This window comes from Girardinichthys multiradiatus, chromosome 11, assembly GCF_021462225.1.
Source record: "Girardinichthys multiradiatus isolate DD_20200921_A chromosome 11, DD_fGirMul_XY1, whole genome shotgun sequence".
Lineage (NCBI taxonomy): Eukaryota > Metazoa > Chordata > Actinopteri > Cyprinodontiformes > Goodeidae > Girardinichthys > Girardinichthys multiradiatus.
The window spans coordinates 11,411,623-11,425,217 of NC_061804.1; the positions used below are offsets into that span (position 1 = coordinate 11,411,623).

Here is a 13,595-nt window from a genome sequence, read left to right on the forward strand (position 1 = left end):
TCATGTGGTTTGACATTTTTCTCAAAACTGTGTGGAAAAATCAATGCAAATCTGCAAGACAATAGTCTAAAAGCTCTGTGTACGTGCTCTGACCTCTGTAATTCCAGGAACTGTGACGAGAATTGCAACACGTGTCATGCATAGACTTGGACATCAAAGGAACTTTTCAGAATCAGAATCAGCTTTATTGCCAAGTTCGTACATACAAACAAGGAATTTGACTCCGGTACACTTTGCTCTTTGATTTTGTTTTTGTATTACAGAATATACATATTTACCATTTACAATATACACATATATAATAAAATGGTGCATTTGCAACATCTGTATACTGTTGTTCTGTACTCTATTGAATGTTCAACAGAGAAACAGCCTGGGGGAAGAAACTGTCTCTGTGGTGGCTAGTTTTAGTGAACAGTGCTCTGTAGCGCCACCTGAAGGTAAAGCTCTGAACAGTTTATGTGCAGGGTGTGTGGGGTCTGCAGAAATTTTGGCAGCTCTTTTCTTGACCCTAGACCTGTATAAGTCCTGGATGGAGGGAAGGTCAGCTCTGATGATTCTCTCTGCAGTCCTGATTATTCGTTACAGTCTGGGTGAGCTTCTGGTGGAGGATGTCTGGTATGATGGTGTTGAAGGCCGAGCTGAAGTCTACAAACAGGATCCTGGCGTACCTCCCTGGGTGGTCGAGGTGTTGCAGGACGAAGTGTAGACCTAAGTTAACAGCACCATGATGGTGGGGGGTTGGTTGCTTTATGGGAGGAACTTGTTCCTGAATGGGATGTGGAGGAGATGATTTGAGGTGTGAATGGCTTCTTGTCATGTCTGCAGTAGAAGCCATTCAGACGGTTGGCCAGGCGAGGATTCGGTTCAGGATGGGTGGAGGGGCTCTTGTAGGCAGTCAGGTTTCTCAGACCGGTCCATACAGCTGAAGTGTCACCAGTAGAAAGGCTGTTCTTCAGCTTCTCACTGTAGCTTCTCTTGGCTGCTTTGATCTCTTTTATTAGTCTGTTCCTGGCCTGCCTGTACCGCGCCCAATCTCCACTGCTGTGAGCTTCTTCCTTTTCCCTGTGCAGATTCCTGAGGTGTGGAGTAAACCATGGCTTGTTGTTCCCAAAGGTGCAGAAGGTCTTGGTCTGCACACACATGTCCTCACAGAAACTGATGTATGTCACCACATCAATTAGTTGGTTTAAGTCAGTGGCTGAGGTTTCAAAAACAGTCCAGTCATTCAAAGCAGGCCTGTAGCATCTGCTTTGATTCCTCAGTCCACTTCTTAACAGTGTGAACCTTGGGTTTGGAAGCTCTTAGTCTCTGTCTGTAGGTTGGGATGAGGTGGATTAGATAATGATCCGAAAAACCCAGAGCAGCCCTGGTAACAGCATGATATGAGTCCTTTAAAGCTGTGTGTTTTTGTCTGTGGTGGGACACTTAATATGTTGTCTGTATTTGGGGAGTTCATGGGAGAGGTTTGCTCTGTTAAAATCTCCCAGTATTATGATGAAAGAGTCCGTGTATTTTTTCTCCAGGTCTGTAATCAGCTCAGCAAGATGTTTTTCCGCGGCAGAAGTGCAGCCATGCGGTTGAAAATATGAGCCGATTATTATAAACGAGGAAAACTCTCTCGGTGAATAAAACGGTTTACAGTTTATGGAAAATGACTCCAGATCCGGACTACATGTTTTTCCAGCACTTTTATGTCTCTGCACCAACCTTCATTTATATAAAAGCAGATTCCGCCACCTCGCCTCTTCCCCGCTGCGATCCGCTCTGAACAGCTGGAAGTCCGGCATCAGCAGTGCGCGGTCCGGGATGTTTTCACTCAGCCATGTCTCGGTGAAGCAGAGAACTGCTGATCCGCGGAGGTCCGTGTTTTTACCGGTGTGGAGAAGCAGCTCGTCCATCTTGTTGTTGAGAGAGCGGACATTTGCCAGGTGGATTGAAGGCAGTGGTGTGCGAAGTCCTCTTTTGCGGAGCTTTACCAGCGTGCCAGCACGTTTTCCCCTCCGCCACTTTCGGCGCAGTATCCTGTAGAGTGCCGCAGCTCCGCTTGCCAGGAGCTCAGTGAAGCTCGGATCAATGAAAGATGGTGAAAAAATCCCAAGAGAGGACTCTCTGATGTTGAGAAGTTCCTCTCTGCTGAATGAGACCACAGAACTGTGGCCCGAAAAACATAAAAACACACAAAATACAAAAACAAAGAGAGAGCGAGGCTGCCATCGTCGGCGCCATCTTGGTTAACTGAGACATCATGTGGTGTTTGTCATGTCATAGAACCGTTCTTGTCATGTTGATGTTTAGCAGTGTTAAAGTATTCCACCACCTTCTTGTTTATGTTTAAAATCAGACTCTGATCTCTACCTCTCATTGTTTTTTGATTATTTAATAAAGCATTTGCTTCCATTTCTATTTGACAATAGTTACAGTGCAGTGTAGTAAAAGAGGATAAAAAAAGAAAACAGACAGACAGACCATCATGTATATGTAGTGTATTTATCCACATACAGAAAAGTCTAATATTTGTGACTTTATTACTATATGTGGTCATTTTTTTTGTATTTAGGTATGTTGGTGCAGAACAAAAATTTTTATTTTTTTAATAAAATGACAGCTGGAAAAAAATAGTGAAACAAAAAAGGTTTTAAAAAATAGCAAAAACGTTTTAAAAATAATTTTAAAATATCTAATTTCACTCCTTTTGTACAGTAAATCTGCCACTGACATGGAGTGGCAACCGGACCCACCATACTTTTTACAGTTTTGGTTGTTACCATAGCAACCTGGTGATACCATGGGTAACACTTTACTAGTAGCCTTAATCTCTTCTTTGCTGTTTTTATAGATAATTTATTGATATTTTTTATTTTGTGGCACTAGTTGCCTTTCTTTTGCAAGTTGACCTACAGGAAATGGGGTGGAGCAGGAGGGAAAGACATGCAGCAAAGGTCAACGGCCCGGACTCAAACCTGTGACGGGTGCATTGAGGACTGTAGCCTCCGCACACTTTACCCCAGCGCCAGCGCTGTGCCTCAGTTTATGAATTCATTTAACAGTTTTTTTCTGGGTTTGTTCAAATCACGTCCTGATTAATGAAAAGGAACCAAAGACACATGTAGGGATATGGGCCTGGGCAAACACAAGTAGGATGTTGGCTCTTATCTTTAACTCTTCCCAGCTTCCCTCTTCCTGATGAAGTAAAGAATGCCCACAGCTTGATGCAGCCACCACCATGTCTCAGTATGGGGATCCTGGGTTCATGGTAGTGTCCAGAGTTAGTTTTCCTTCATGACTTTTTGCATGTAGAGCTGAGTTTCAGTCTCATCTGACCAGAAGACCCTTGTCTACATGTTTGCTGTATCCCCTTTAGGGCTTCTTATGGCTTTCTTCAAGCTCAGGCTGTTTGCACTGACATACCCTCACACTGCCACAGATTTCAGTTGTTGAACTGCAACCCGAAAACAAACCAGATGGTGATTTTCCTTTTAGCAGATAATTCAGCTCCCATATGTTTGGCGCCCCAAAGTAAGAGCTTTCATTATTGGTGGTTATTTTGCTCAGTCTATTTTCGGTGGACTCAGTAGAAGCAGGGAACATAATGTTTTCAGAGTCTGTTTGCAGAATAGGATGTATTAGAAATTGGTGGATTTTGACAAACCTTTCCAAAGCTTTTAGACCCCTGAGACCCATTTACATGCTAGACTGACACAGCACTGCTTAAATTCTGTTCCATAACAAACACACGAGCACAAACAGATAAAAGCATTCAGAGCAATGTGCGGTTCAGCACTTTGTCTACATACACTTAATTTTACTTTCACATGTGTAAGTTTGCAGCCTCCATACCTTGCATTTGAATGAGCTATTAGCTTTCCATGTTTACTGGTAGCTGTTTATGAGCCGTGCTCTGACTTTCCATTAAAGTATTACTGATGTGTGGAGGTGGCCGGAGCTCGCTGGCTGGCTCCCTGACAGCTTGCATGGCTTCATCAAAAGCAGCGCAGCTTTAGAAGTCTACGCAGAGCACAGCGGTGGAACAGGCCTCCTGCCGGGCGACTCCACTTCAGCGCTCAGCCTCAAGCTTTGCAGAGACTTTCAAACAAAGGTCCCAATCAGAAGCTCAGCTGAAGCCATGGGAGCAGCTTCACCTCTGCAATGCAGGACATTAAACCTTCTCTGGTCAGCTCAAATCTGGGATGAATACAATGAGCTCAGAACCTCGGCAATCTAAATTATTTATTTTCTATATTATTGGATTCATCTGAAACTGGTACAGTGCTGTAAAATAAGTATTTACCCCTTACAGCTTTCTGTTTTTACTTTTTTGTAACACTCAAATGTTTCTGGTCATCAAACTATTTTCTATGCCAAAGTTAACCTGAGTACATACAAAAAGCAATTTTCAAATGTCTGTTTCATCCAAACCAACCTGGTCCATTATTGCCAGAAACTATAGAATAGAAGAATAGAGTAGAAATATCTCCTATTCAGGTGTACCAACAGCAACATTAAAGGAAAGCATCCAGATTCTCACAAAAAATATAAAACCCAAAAATAGGAATAAGTGACACTAAAGTAAGGGCAAATTTACAGCATAAGTAAAAATACTGTAGAGTTATTAAACATGGCATACTCACATTAAATGTCATGATGATTTTAAAATGTGCAACATGTGCATGTATATAAAACAACAGACATAAAGGATAAAAACCAACAGACTATTCAGAACAAGTGGAAAAACTGCAGATAACAGCAGGGTTGTAAACACTTATTGAGTTTGTTGGGAGCAGTGGTGGCTACGAGGGGTGAAGGTCTGAGAGGAAAAGCAGGCAGGTGTTGAAGATGAAGGGGGTTGCAGCAGTGGAGACTGGGCTGGGGGAGGGGTCAGTGTCTGATCCAACCTGCTGAAGAACTGGTTCAGATCATTCATCCACCCTAAATCTTCTAAAGCCTTTGGCTTGTGACCTGAAATTGTTTCAGGCCATTCCAAATCCCACAGATGTTCTGCTGCAGCTGGTTCTGTCCTCCATCTTCTTCCTGTAGATGTTTTTTCCATCCCTGATCTTCCTTCTCAGTTCCTTCTGCAAAGCTTTCAGCTCCTCCTTATTTCCTGATCTAAAGGATTTCTTCTTCTTTTCCCTGAGAGCCTTTATTTCAGGGTTGATCCAGAGCTTGTTATTGTAGGAACACTTTACCTTCATGAGGGTCATAGTGTTGTCCACACAGAAGTTAATGTAATCTGTCATGCAGTAACTACATTATTTTCTGTGTGGACAACACTGTTGTACCCATGAAGCAAGCAACGTGAAACAACTGTGGAGGAATTTTGGCCCACTCTTCTTTGCAGAATTGTTTGAATTCAGCCACACTAGCGTGTTTTCCAGCATGAATGGCCTGTCTGAGATCATCCCATAGCATCCCTATGTGTCCAGGCTTTGACTAGGACACTCTACATTGTGTTTTTTGAGTCATTCAGAGGTGGACTTGCTGGTGTGTTTCGGATCATTGTCCTGCTGCAAAACCCATGTGAGCTTGAGCTTAAGATCATATACGGATGGTCGGACATTCCCTGCTGGATTTTCTGCTAGAGAGCAGAATTCATGGTTCCATCTTTTATGGCAAGTGCTCCAGCAGCACAGCAGCCCCAGACCGTCACACTACCCCCACCATGTTGGAGTGTAGGCGTGATGGTCTCTTTCTGAAATATTGTGTTTTTATACCAGATATAACGGGATGTACACCTTCCAAAAAGATCCACTTTTGTCGAGTCATTCCACAAAATGTTTTCCCAACAGTCTTGGAGATCATGAAGATGTTTTTTTAGTAAATGTGGGATGGGCCTTTGTGTTACTATGGGCCAGCAGTGGTTCTGTGTTTGGATCTCTCCCATGAAGGTCATTTCTAGCCAGTCTCTCTTGTTGTTGAATCATTGTGACCTTAACTGAAGCAGTGAGTCCTGCAAAGCTTTAGATGTTGTTTTGGGTTCATCGCTGACCTCCTAGATGAGTTGTTGATGAGCTCTTGGAGTAATTTTTTAAGCCCAGCCACTCCTGGAGAGGTTCTCCGCAGTTCCAGGTCTTCTCCATGTATGATAATGATTCTCATTGTGGTTCTCTGGAGTCCCAAAGCCTTATAAATTTCTCTGTAACCATTTCCAGACTAAAGGATCTCTGTGACTTTGTTTCTCATAAAGTGTTTAGACCGGGGAATGATGTGTTGCTTTTAGAGATATTTTAGCATACTTCATGTTGTCAGACAGGTTCTATTTAGGTGATCTCATGAATGCACAGGTCTGGCAGTAATCAGACATGGGTGTGGCTGGAGAAACTTAATCACAAAACCTTGTTCATCACAGTCAATACATGACTTGATTAGGGTGGCAATCACTTGTTCACATACGGTTGGATAGGATAATTTATTTCACAAAACACATTAAATCATCATTAGAAAACTTCTTTTTGCTTTTTGCTTTTATTCAGGTTATCTTTGTTAAATTATTAAAATATTTGATAATTTGAAACATGTAAAAAAAAAAAGCAAAACACAAAATACAGCTGTAGGTCCTGTCAGTGTCTTGATGCATCATGTAAAATTCACCTAGCTCTACCAGCTATGATAAAATGGAAAAATGCGCTCTGAAAATCTAGAGACAGGGTGACACATAGGGGCTTTTGCTAAAATTGAAATTCAGAATATCTGAGAGATTTACTGCACATTGGCTATCATACCTCTGCTTTTATCCTCATTTCAAAACTATTTTAAAAAGGCCTTTTTATTGCCTGCAGCACTGAATCAAACTCTGCTGCGGCTGCTTACTATCAGTCCCATAAGGGTTTATTGAAAAAGAAAAAAAACTGATACATTGGAGCCGATGCATCTGACTGAATCTGTTGCACTGTAACTGCATAACCAACACAGACAAGGATGAAACATCCTGTCGCCTCTGTGAGTCATTATTTTATCAGCAGACAGACCTGAAATCACAGCAGAGACATTATCATTCACTTATGTCTCAAAAAATCTTATCAGACACCATCAAGGTTATGAAATCAGGCATTTCTGAGGTGCAGATGTGCAGCTGTGAAAGTTTAGTGGAGGGAGAAATTGGTAGAAAATCAATGGGAATACTTGTTATAATGGGGTGTTGTGCAGGACCAATAAGCAGACAAGGGCATGGGAGCTGCATGGTGAGTGGAAGTATTTAACAAAACAGAATAACTCACAGAGGTGACAAAAGGACATGCAACATAGGCAAAGAGACGGGCAAACAGCAGGATTCCAGTGGCGAGCAATGCAAACCAGAGAGTTTAAATGCAGAGACTGGGTGGAGAAATGACCAATGAACTAGAAGAGCTAATCAGATGAAAGGTGGAGTAGCTGGTGGCAGGGAGAATGCAGAGCAACTGGAGGAGGGACACTAATGAACACAGATGGGCAGGAACACAGAAACACTGGAAGGAATCTTACAAAAATCTGAATTTACAGAAATACAAGAAATAAGTAAACTATGAGGTGAACTGAAATGACAAAAACTAAAGAACATCAACAGGGAAGAGCAGGGAAACAGACCAGAAGGAAACTCAGGCGAATCATGACAGTAATGAATATATAAGATCTACTGAAATGAATCATTTTTGATTATGTTTTAATTTGAGGTGCGGCTCTAAAGTCTGGGAAATTAGTATTTGATCCCCCTCAGAATCATATAAATCAATGTTAAACGTTTAGATTTTCTGTTCTTTCTAGATTTTAAAATTATTTTTTTTAAATTCATCAAGGGATTAAATATTAAATTGGGAATCCAGCATCAAGAATGAAATATATGATCAATAACCAAACCTACTAAATACCAATTTACTGAAACAAAACCACACTTTTCAAACCACTTCTTAAAGAAAAAACTAACGACCAGATAATGAGCAAAAAACTATAATGAGTTACCTGAAGCTTATCTCTTTCTCAGAAACCAAAATTAAAGGATTTTATGGCCTAATTTTGAGATCCAGTACTTTACTCTGATCCAACAGGAAAATGTTGGAAAGGAAGGTAAAATCAAAATGTTGGGACAATCTTAATCTTATGGTTTAGTCTCATCCCAAAAAGCTGTTTGATCAATCTGAGGGCACTCTTTCTGCTCTTTCTGGCAGGGATCACGATGGTGCTGGTTAATAATATGACAGCAACCTAAAATAACATACTGAGGTAAGATGAGCACAAAGCTGCACAAAGCACAGAGAAGTCATATTCCTAAAGCAAGAGAAAAAGCCTCACCATAGTTTGCAAATACACTCAAAGACAAGAAGACATGTCCTGTTTTCTGGTTAAACTAATACTGAGATGTTTGAGCATAATGATCATTGTTTCATTTGGAGGAAGAAGGGGGACGCTTGCAAGCCTGAGAAGCTGTTAAGTATGGGGGGGGCAGCATCATGCTGTGGGGATGTTTTCCTGCAGGAGGAACTGGTGCATTTCAGTAGATTGTATCATGAGGAAACAACATTATGTGGAAATATTGAAGCAACACCTTAAGACATCGGCCTGGAAGTTAAAGCTGGGACACAAATGTGTTTTCTGAATGGACACTGACCTTAATCATACTAGTTACAAAGTGGTTTAAGGACACTGTCAACGTTCTGGAGTGGCCATCACAAAGCCCTGATCTCAGTCCAATAGAAAAGGTGTTTGTGAGCGACGCGGCTTACACACCCGACCCAATTAAACCGGTTTTGTCAGGAGGAATGGGCCAAAATCCCAGCAAACAATTGTGAGAAGCTTGTGGAAGGAAAGTCAAAACATTTGACTCAAGTCAGACAGTTTGAAGACAATTTTACCAAATACAGAGAAAATGGTTGGAAACGTCTGCACTGGAAGAAGGTTTCAAGAATTTCTCTCTGATCAATCTGGTCTTTAGCAGCTAATATTATTTATTTGAATCCTAACTGAGCTAAAACAGGAAAGGTTTAGTCAGATCTATTGTCACACAGTGAGAAATAAAATATGTGTTTTGAATAAATAAATATCTGGTTTCCTGACACCTGTCAGGCTAAATGTTTCCAAAGATGCAGCTCCTTTTGGTCTTACTTTCCAATTAAACATCCAAAGAATTCAGCTTAATTCCTTATGTGAAAATCAGACTCATTTATATTTTAGTGAAGATTGCTATTATGTGCTCTGGATAATGACCTGGCCCAGTCATCCCTTTCTATATTCACAGATCCATTATCTCATTTATCTCCTTCAACCTTTCTGTTATCCTGTTCGTTTCAAAGATTTATATCCGAACACTGATATTTCCACTCTTCACACTAACAATACAGCAAAAGCCACATAAAAAAGCTGTCCTTGCTGTGCGGGTCACTTCTTTCTGCTCTTTCAAGGCCGACAAAAATAAGCCAGTTGGTGGGGCACTTTATTGACTGACAGGGAGCAGAGGAGCCATTAGACTCAAGTGCTAAGAGACAACCACGGGGTGATTTCAATTACCCTGCTCTGCCCCGGCAGGAAGTCTGGACAAATGGATAAAACAACTGCTGGGGTAAAGTATATGGTGGCGTTCAACAAATATAATGTAGATTTTACCGCGATGTTTCTCTTTTGTTCCAATAAAACAACACTGAACAATGAGTGTAAATGGAGATGACTGTGGAGGCACAAAAAAAGATGGTCGTTGAAGTGTTGGTACTTAAATAGACCCAAAATACACTTGCAGACCGTCTGCCGCCCTAAGTGACATTCATCTGATGGGAAAGCTCCACAGTGACACAGAGGGATGTTTGCTAACAGAGAGCTGCCATCAATTCAACATCAAGCTTTTTCTGAAGAGTATTGCGCATTTATATTTATTTAAGTTTTGAGCAACCACCCTAGCAAGCTCACAAAGAGATAGGCTACCTGTTAATGGCTGTAAAGGTCAGTGTGAAGGGCTTACTGGTTTACTGCGGATGTATACCAGCAGGTCGTTGCCCAAAATAAGACACACAGAAGTCTAACTATGGTGAAGAAAAGTCAGGCTGGTATATGACTGATTAGACGTTTTTGCTCCAATACTTGGAGAAAAGATGAAGTAGCTACTGTTGTGAAACTTCTGCACCTCAGCCTACTTCCTATTTTTTCTTCCTTGGAGGACATTGAGCTCACAGATTTTAGTCAAACACTGTCCGCTTCACTCTGGAGCTACATTGTCTCTGCTTAAACAGATAAATATTTGATGCTGCATAGTTTGACAACTCTACCGTTCGTCTTTTAAAATGAGTTTGTCCTGCTTGCCTGTCCCAGAGGTCCATGTACCAGTCAGGTTCGACTCCACACCGTGCATAGGAGGGTTCCTTTATTTTATCTTCACGAAGCACAAATGGATGTTAAGGTAGCATCTGCATGGAGATGATGAATTAATCAGTGTGGGAGAGGAATGGAGTGACAGGCGTTCAACTGCCAAAAACCTTCCGACTGAGTACAAGTTCTGATTGGTGTATGATTCTGCCTGCAGGATTGGGTTTGAGTGCAGCACGGGAAGAAGATGGCATCCTTCAGCTGTGAAGTTTTTTTTAGCTCATGGCAGATGGGAAAAGGAAGGATAGGCAGGAAATAAGATGGCAGCTCATTAATCAGCCCAATAATTTCTTATACCTTCTTCTTTGACACCTTCTACAGGTTTGTACCCAGCTTTAGTGCAGGAGACATTTTTATTTAAAAGCAGAACATTTTAACACTCTAACCATGAAATGATTATGTGACAATGTTGCTCATTGATTTGAGCTGCACCTTGATGTTGCAGGTATCTGAAGCCTCTTCTCGTCCTTTAAAGATATACACAAATCAATTTTCCCAAGTCCGAGTCTGATGTCTCTAATGCCTAAAATGAACATGTTCTCATCTAATGTATGTCGTCTGTTCTAGCTGTAACACTGCAATGATGGAGGTCAGTATTATAAATCCTGTCCTGTTTTATCCTTAGGCCTAATTTACCATTCATTTCAACATGCAAAAAACAGTAATAAACGGCTTTGAATTAATTTGAAAACAATTAAGCGTATTTACCCCATACAATATAAATATTGATTAACAGTTGTGTTTCAAATAACAGCAGTCCTACTTCACCAACCAGATCAGTGACAAGTTTTAGAAAATAATATATGCCTGCATGTTAAATAGTTTACTAGTAGTAGAGTAATAGAAAACCAATAGTGGCAGCAGATATTATACATGCATGCTGCTGATTCCGTGCAATCGAATAATTTTTTTACTTCAGTCAGTGATGTCTTTCCTTCTGTACAACAGGTACCTTTATTTAGGGAGGAAGGCAGCAGATGTTCTACCTGCAGGATATAGAGAGCTCCTCTCTGAGTAAAATGGGTCGGTCCAGATGTTCAGAAGATATTCAGAGCGCATTTGATGAAAAAGTTGACAGGAGAGGAGAAAACATGTAAAGAAGAGCAGAAGGTGAGGATGTTCAGCTGAAATGATCTCAGATGCTTTGAAAGGGAGACCGGAACCAGAAAAATCAGAAGGAAACCGGAAAGTAGAAAGTAGGACGAAGGGATAAAAATAATCAATCCAGCTTTGTGACCCGAATGTTCAGCTCATATTGTCACTGCAGAGAAGCTGCTCTGCAAGTCTTTAATCTGCCTATGCTGAGCAAAATGTGAGCAGTTAGGTGTCATAAAGTCTGAAAACAAGAGCTGCACAGTCATTCCAGGCAGCGAGGACAGTCCTTCCTTCTGACAGCAGTGAGAACGAAGCTTTCATCTTTTTATTCTAGGCAGTAAAACTTTGTAGGCTGACCCTTTAACAGAACATGGTCATGAAATTGCAGATGAACCCATTTCCAGTTTTTTTGCTTGTTTGTTTTAGGTATGACTGGCTGATTCCAGTTTTTACAGATTGATTATTTTCTTCTAAGGCAGGGATAAATTCAGCTGGGCTTTTAGAAAGACATTCTGGTTCTTGTCGCTGGGAAAAGACTAAAAACATTTTTTAGATCAACAAAATAAAAAAAACATTCAACCCAAGAAGTTAGGAACCTGTTCTTTCTTGTATTAGGGCAAGTAACTGAGACTCAATCTTGGACCTACAATAATTTGTTTCATTAAAATGTTGCATGTTTAATTTACTGCAGAGCAGGAAAAAAGGAAAGAATTACCTTTAACTTGGTGATTTGGCCCACGGTGCAAAATAGTCTGACATCAATGTCCTAATGAATTTAATACATGAAGGAGAAAAAATGTGCTACAAGTTCTTTGGTAAAGGTGGATGTTTTAAGCCCAACAGAAAATTAAGGAATTAGAAGATTATCCAATTAAATGTGTCAAAACACGAGTGGTTAAACTTACAGGTTTTAAGAAATGTAGGTTCTTAGATTAGGGCCTTCAGCCCAGATAACAAACTGTGCTATTGGCAGTAGCAGGAGGGTGTAACTTCCTTCATTGTGTCAACAGATTCCAAACATTTCTACAAATTTCCTATTAAATAAAAGTTAAGGGATCAAAATGGTTTCTTTCTGTTAGCCTTCCTGTTACAGCTGAAGTAACACCTCTCACTGGTCTATGGATCCATCGGGGTGATCTTCAAAGTTTCAAATAAGGAGAGCTAAATTGCTTGTGCAAAAAATAAATTGCATGTGCAATAAATGGGCGTGTTGCATTGCGTGTGCAATCGATAGCAGGTGCGAAAGCAGTTTGGTTTGGCCAGTTTAAATGAGGAAATGACGCGTGATGCCGGCTGTTACCATGGAGAGTGTGGGAGAGCAGAGCGGCCATAAAAGAAAGATGAAGTTCGCCATGGAGTTGGAGGTAATAATAATACATATAATAATGATAATAATGGTAAATTGTATTTATAAGTAATATAAGTGCTACAAAACAACATTAAAAATATTTGGAAACACAAAAATACTAAAAGCTACAGTTAAACCATGAAATATCAATTCTAAAATCTAGAAAAACTGACAGCCACTGTCAGACTTACATGGAAATACAGATCTAAACAGCGTTATTTACATCCCCCACTTCTTCGGCTCCCCCCCCCCCCCCACATTCTGAGAGCTTTCAGCTTTCTCTCTGTGAACTGGTTTGAACAGAGGGATATGACTTGCCTGACCCAAATATTGCAAACGGAGGTAGGACCATAATAATTTATTTCAACTTGAATGTGCTTCGCAGAGAACCGTAAAGGAACATTGACTGAGAAAAAAGTATTAAATAATCAGTTTTGCGCACAAGGAGCTCACAGGACAGTTTTTTTTTTTTATTATTTGTTTTTCCTTCAATGTCCCTTTGGCTCCGTGATGATTTTCTGCTCTCTGGTGGCTGTTAATGGTCAGGTTTGTTTGTTAAATAACATAGAGCAACATGTTTGCGTCTCACTTTGCACCTGCCTTTCAAAGGTGCTAAATATAGATGCAAAAACAGCACCGCAATCTGTTTTGGGTTTGATAAATTGTGTTGCAGGTGGAAAGGAATTACATTTGCATATCCTCCTCCCAAAAATGTGACATTATCTTATGTTTTCTACATTCATAAAGGCAAAGACGCTAAACAGTTTGCACTCGCTGTTCCGCAGATTTTGCACACACAATTCAGTTCGCACTTGGTTTGTTGATCAGC

At 40.7% G+C, this 13,595-nt stretch overlaps 1 protein-coding gene across 1 annotated transcript in view; it reads left to right on the forward strand.

The window, feature by feature from the left end:
* Positions 1–13,595, forward strand: part of cadm1a (cell adhesion molecule 1a) — a 598,640-nt gene that overhangs the window by 476,138 nt on the left and 108,907 nt on the right. The window lies entirely within an intron of this gene.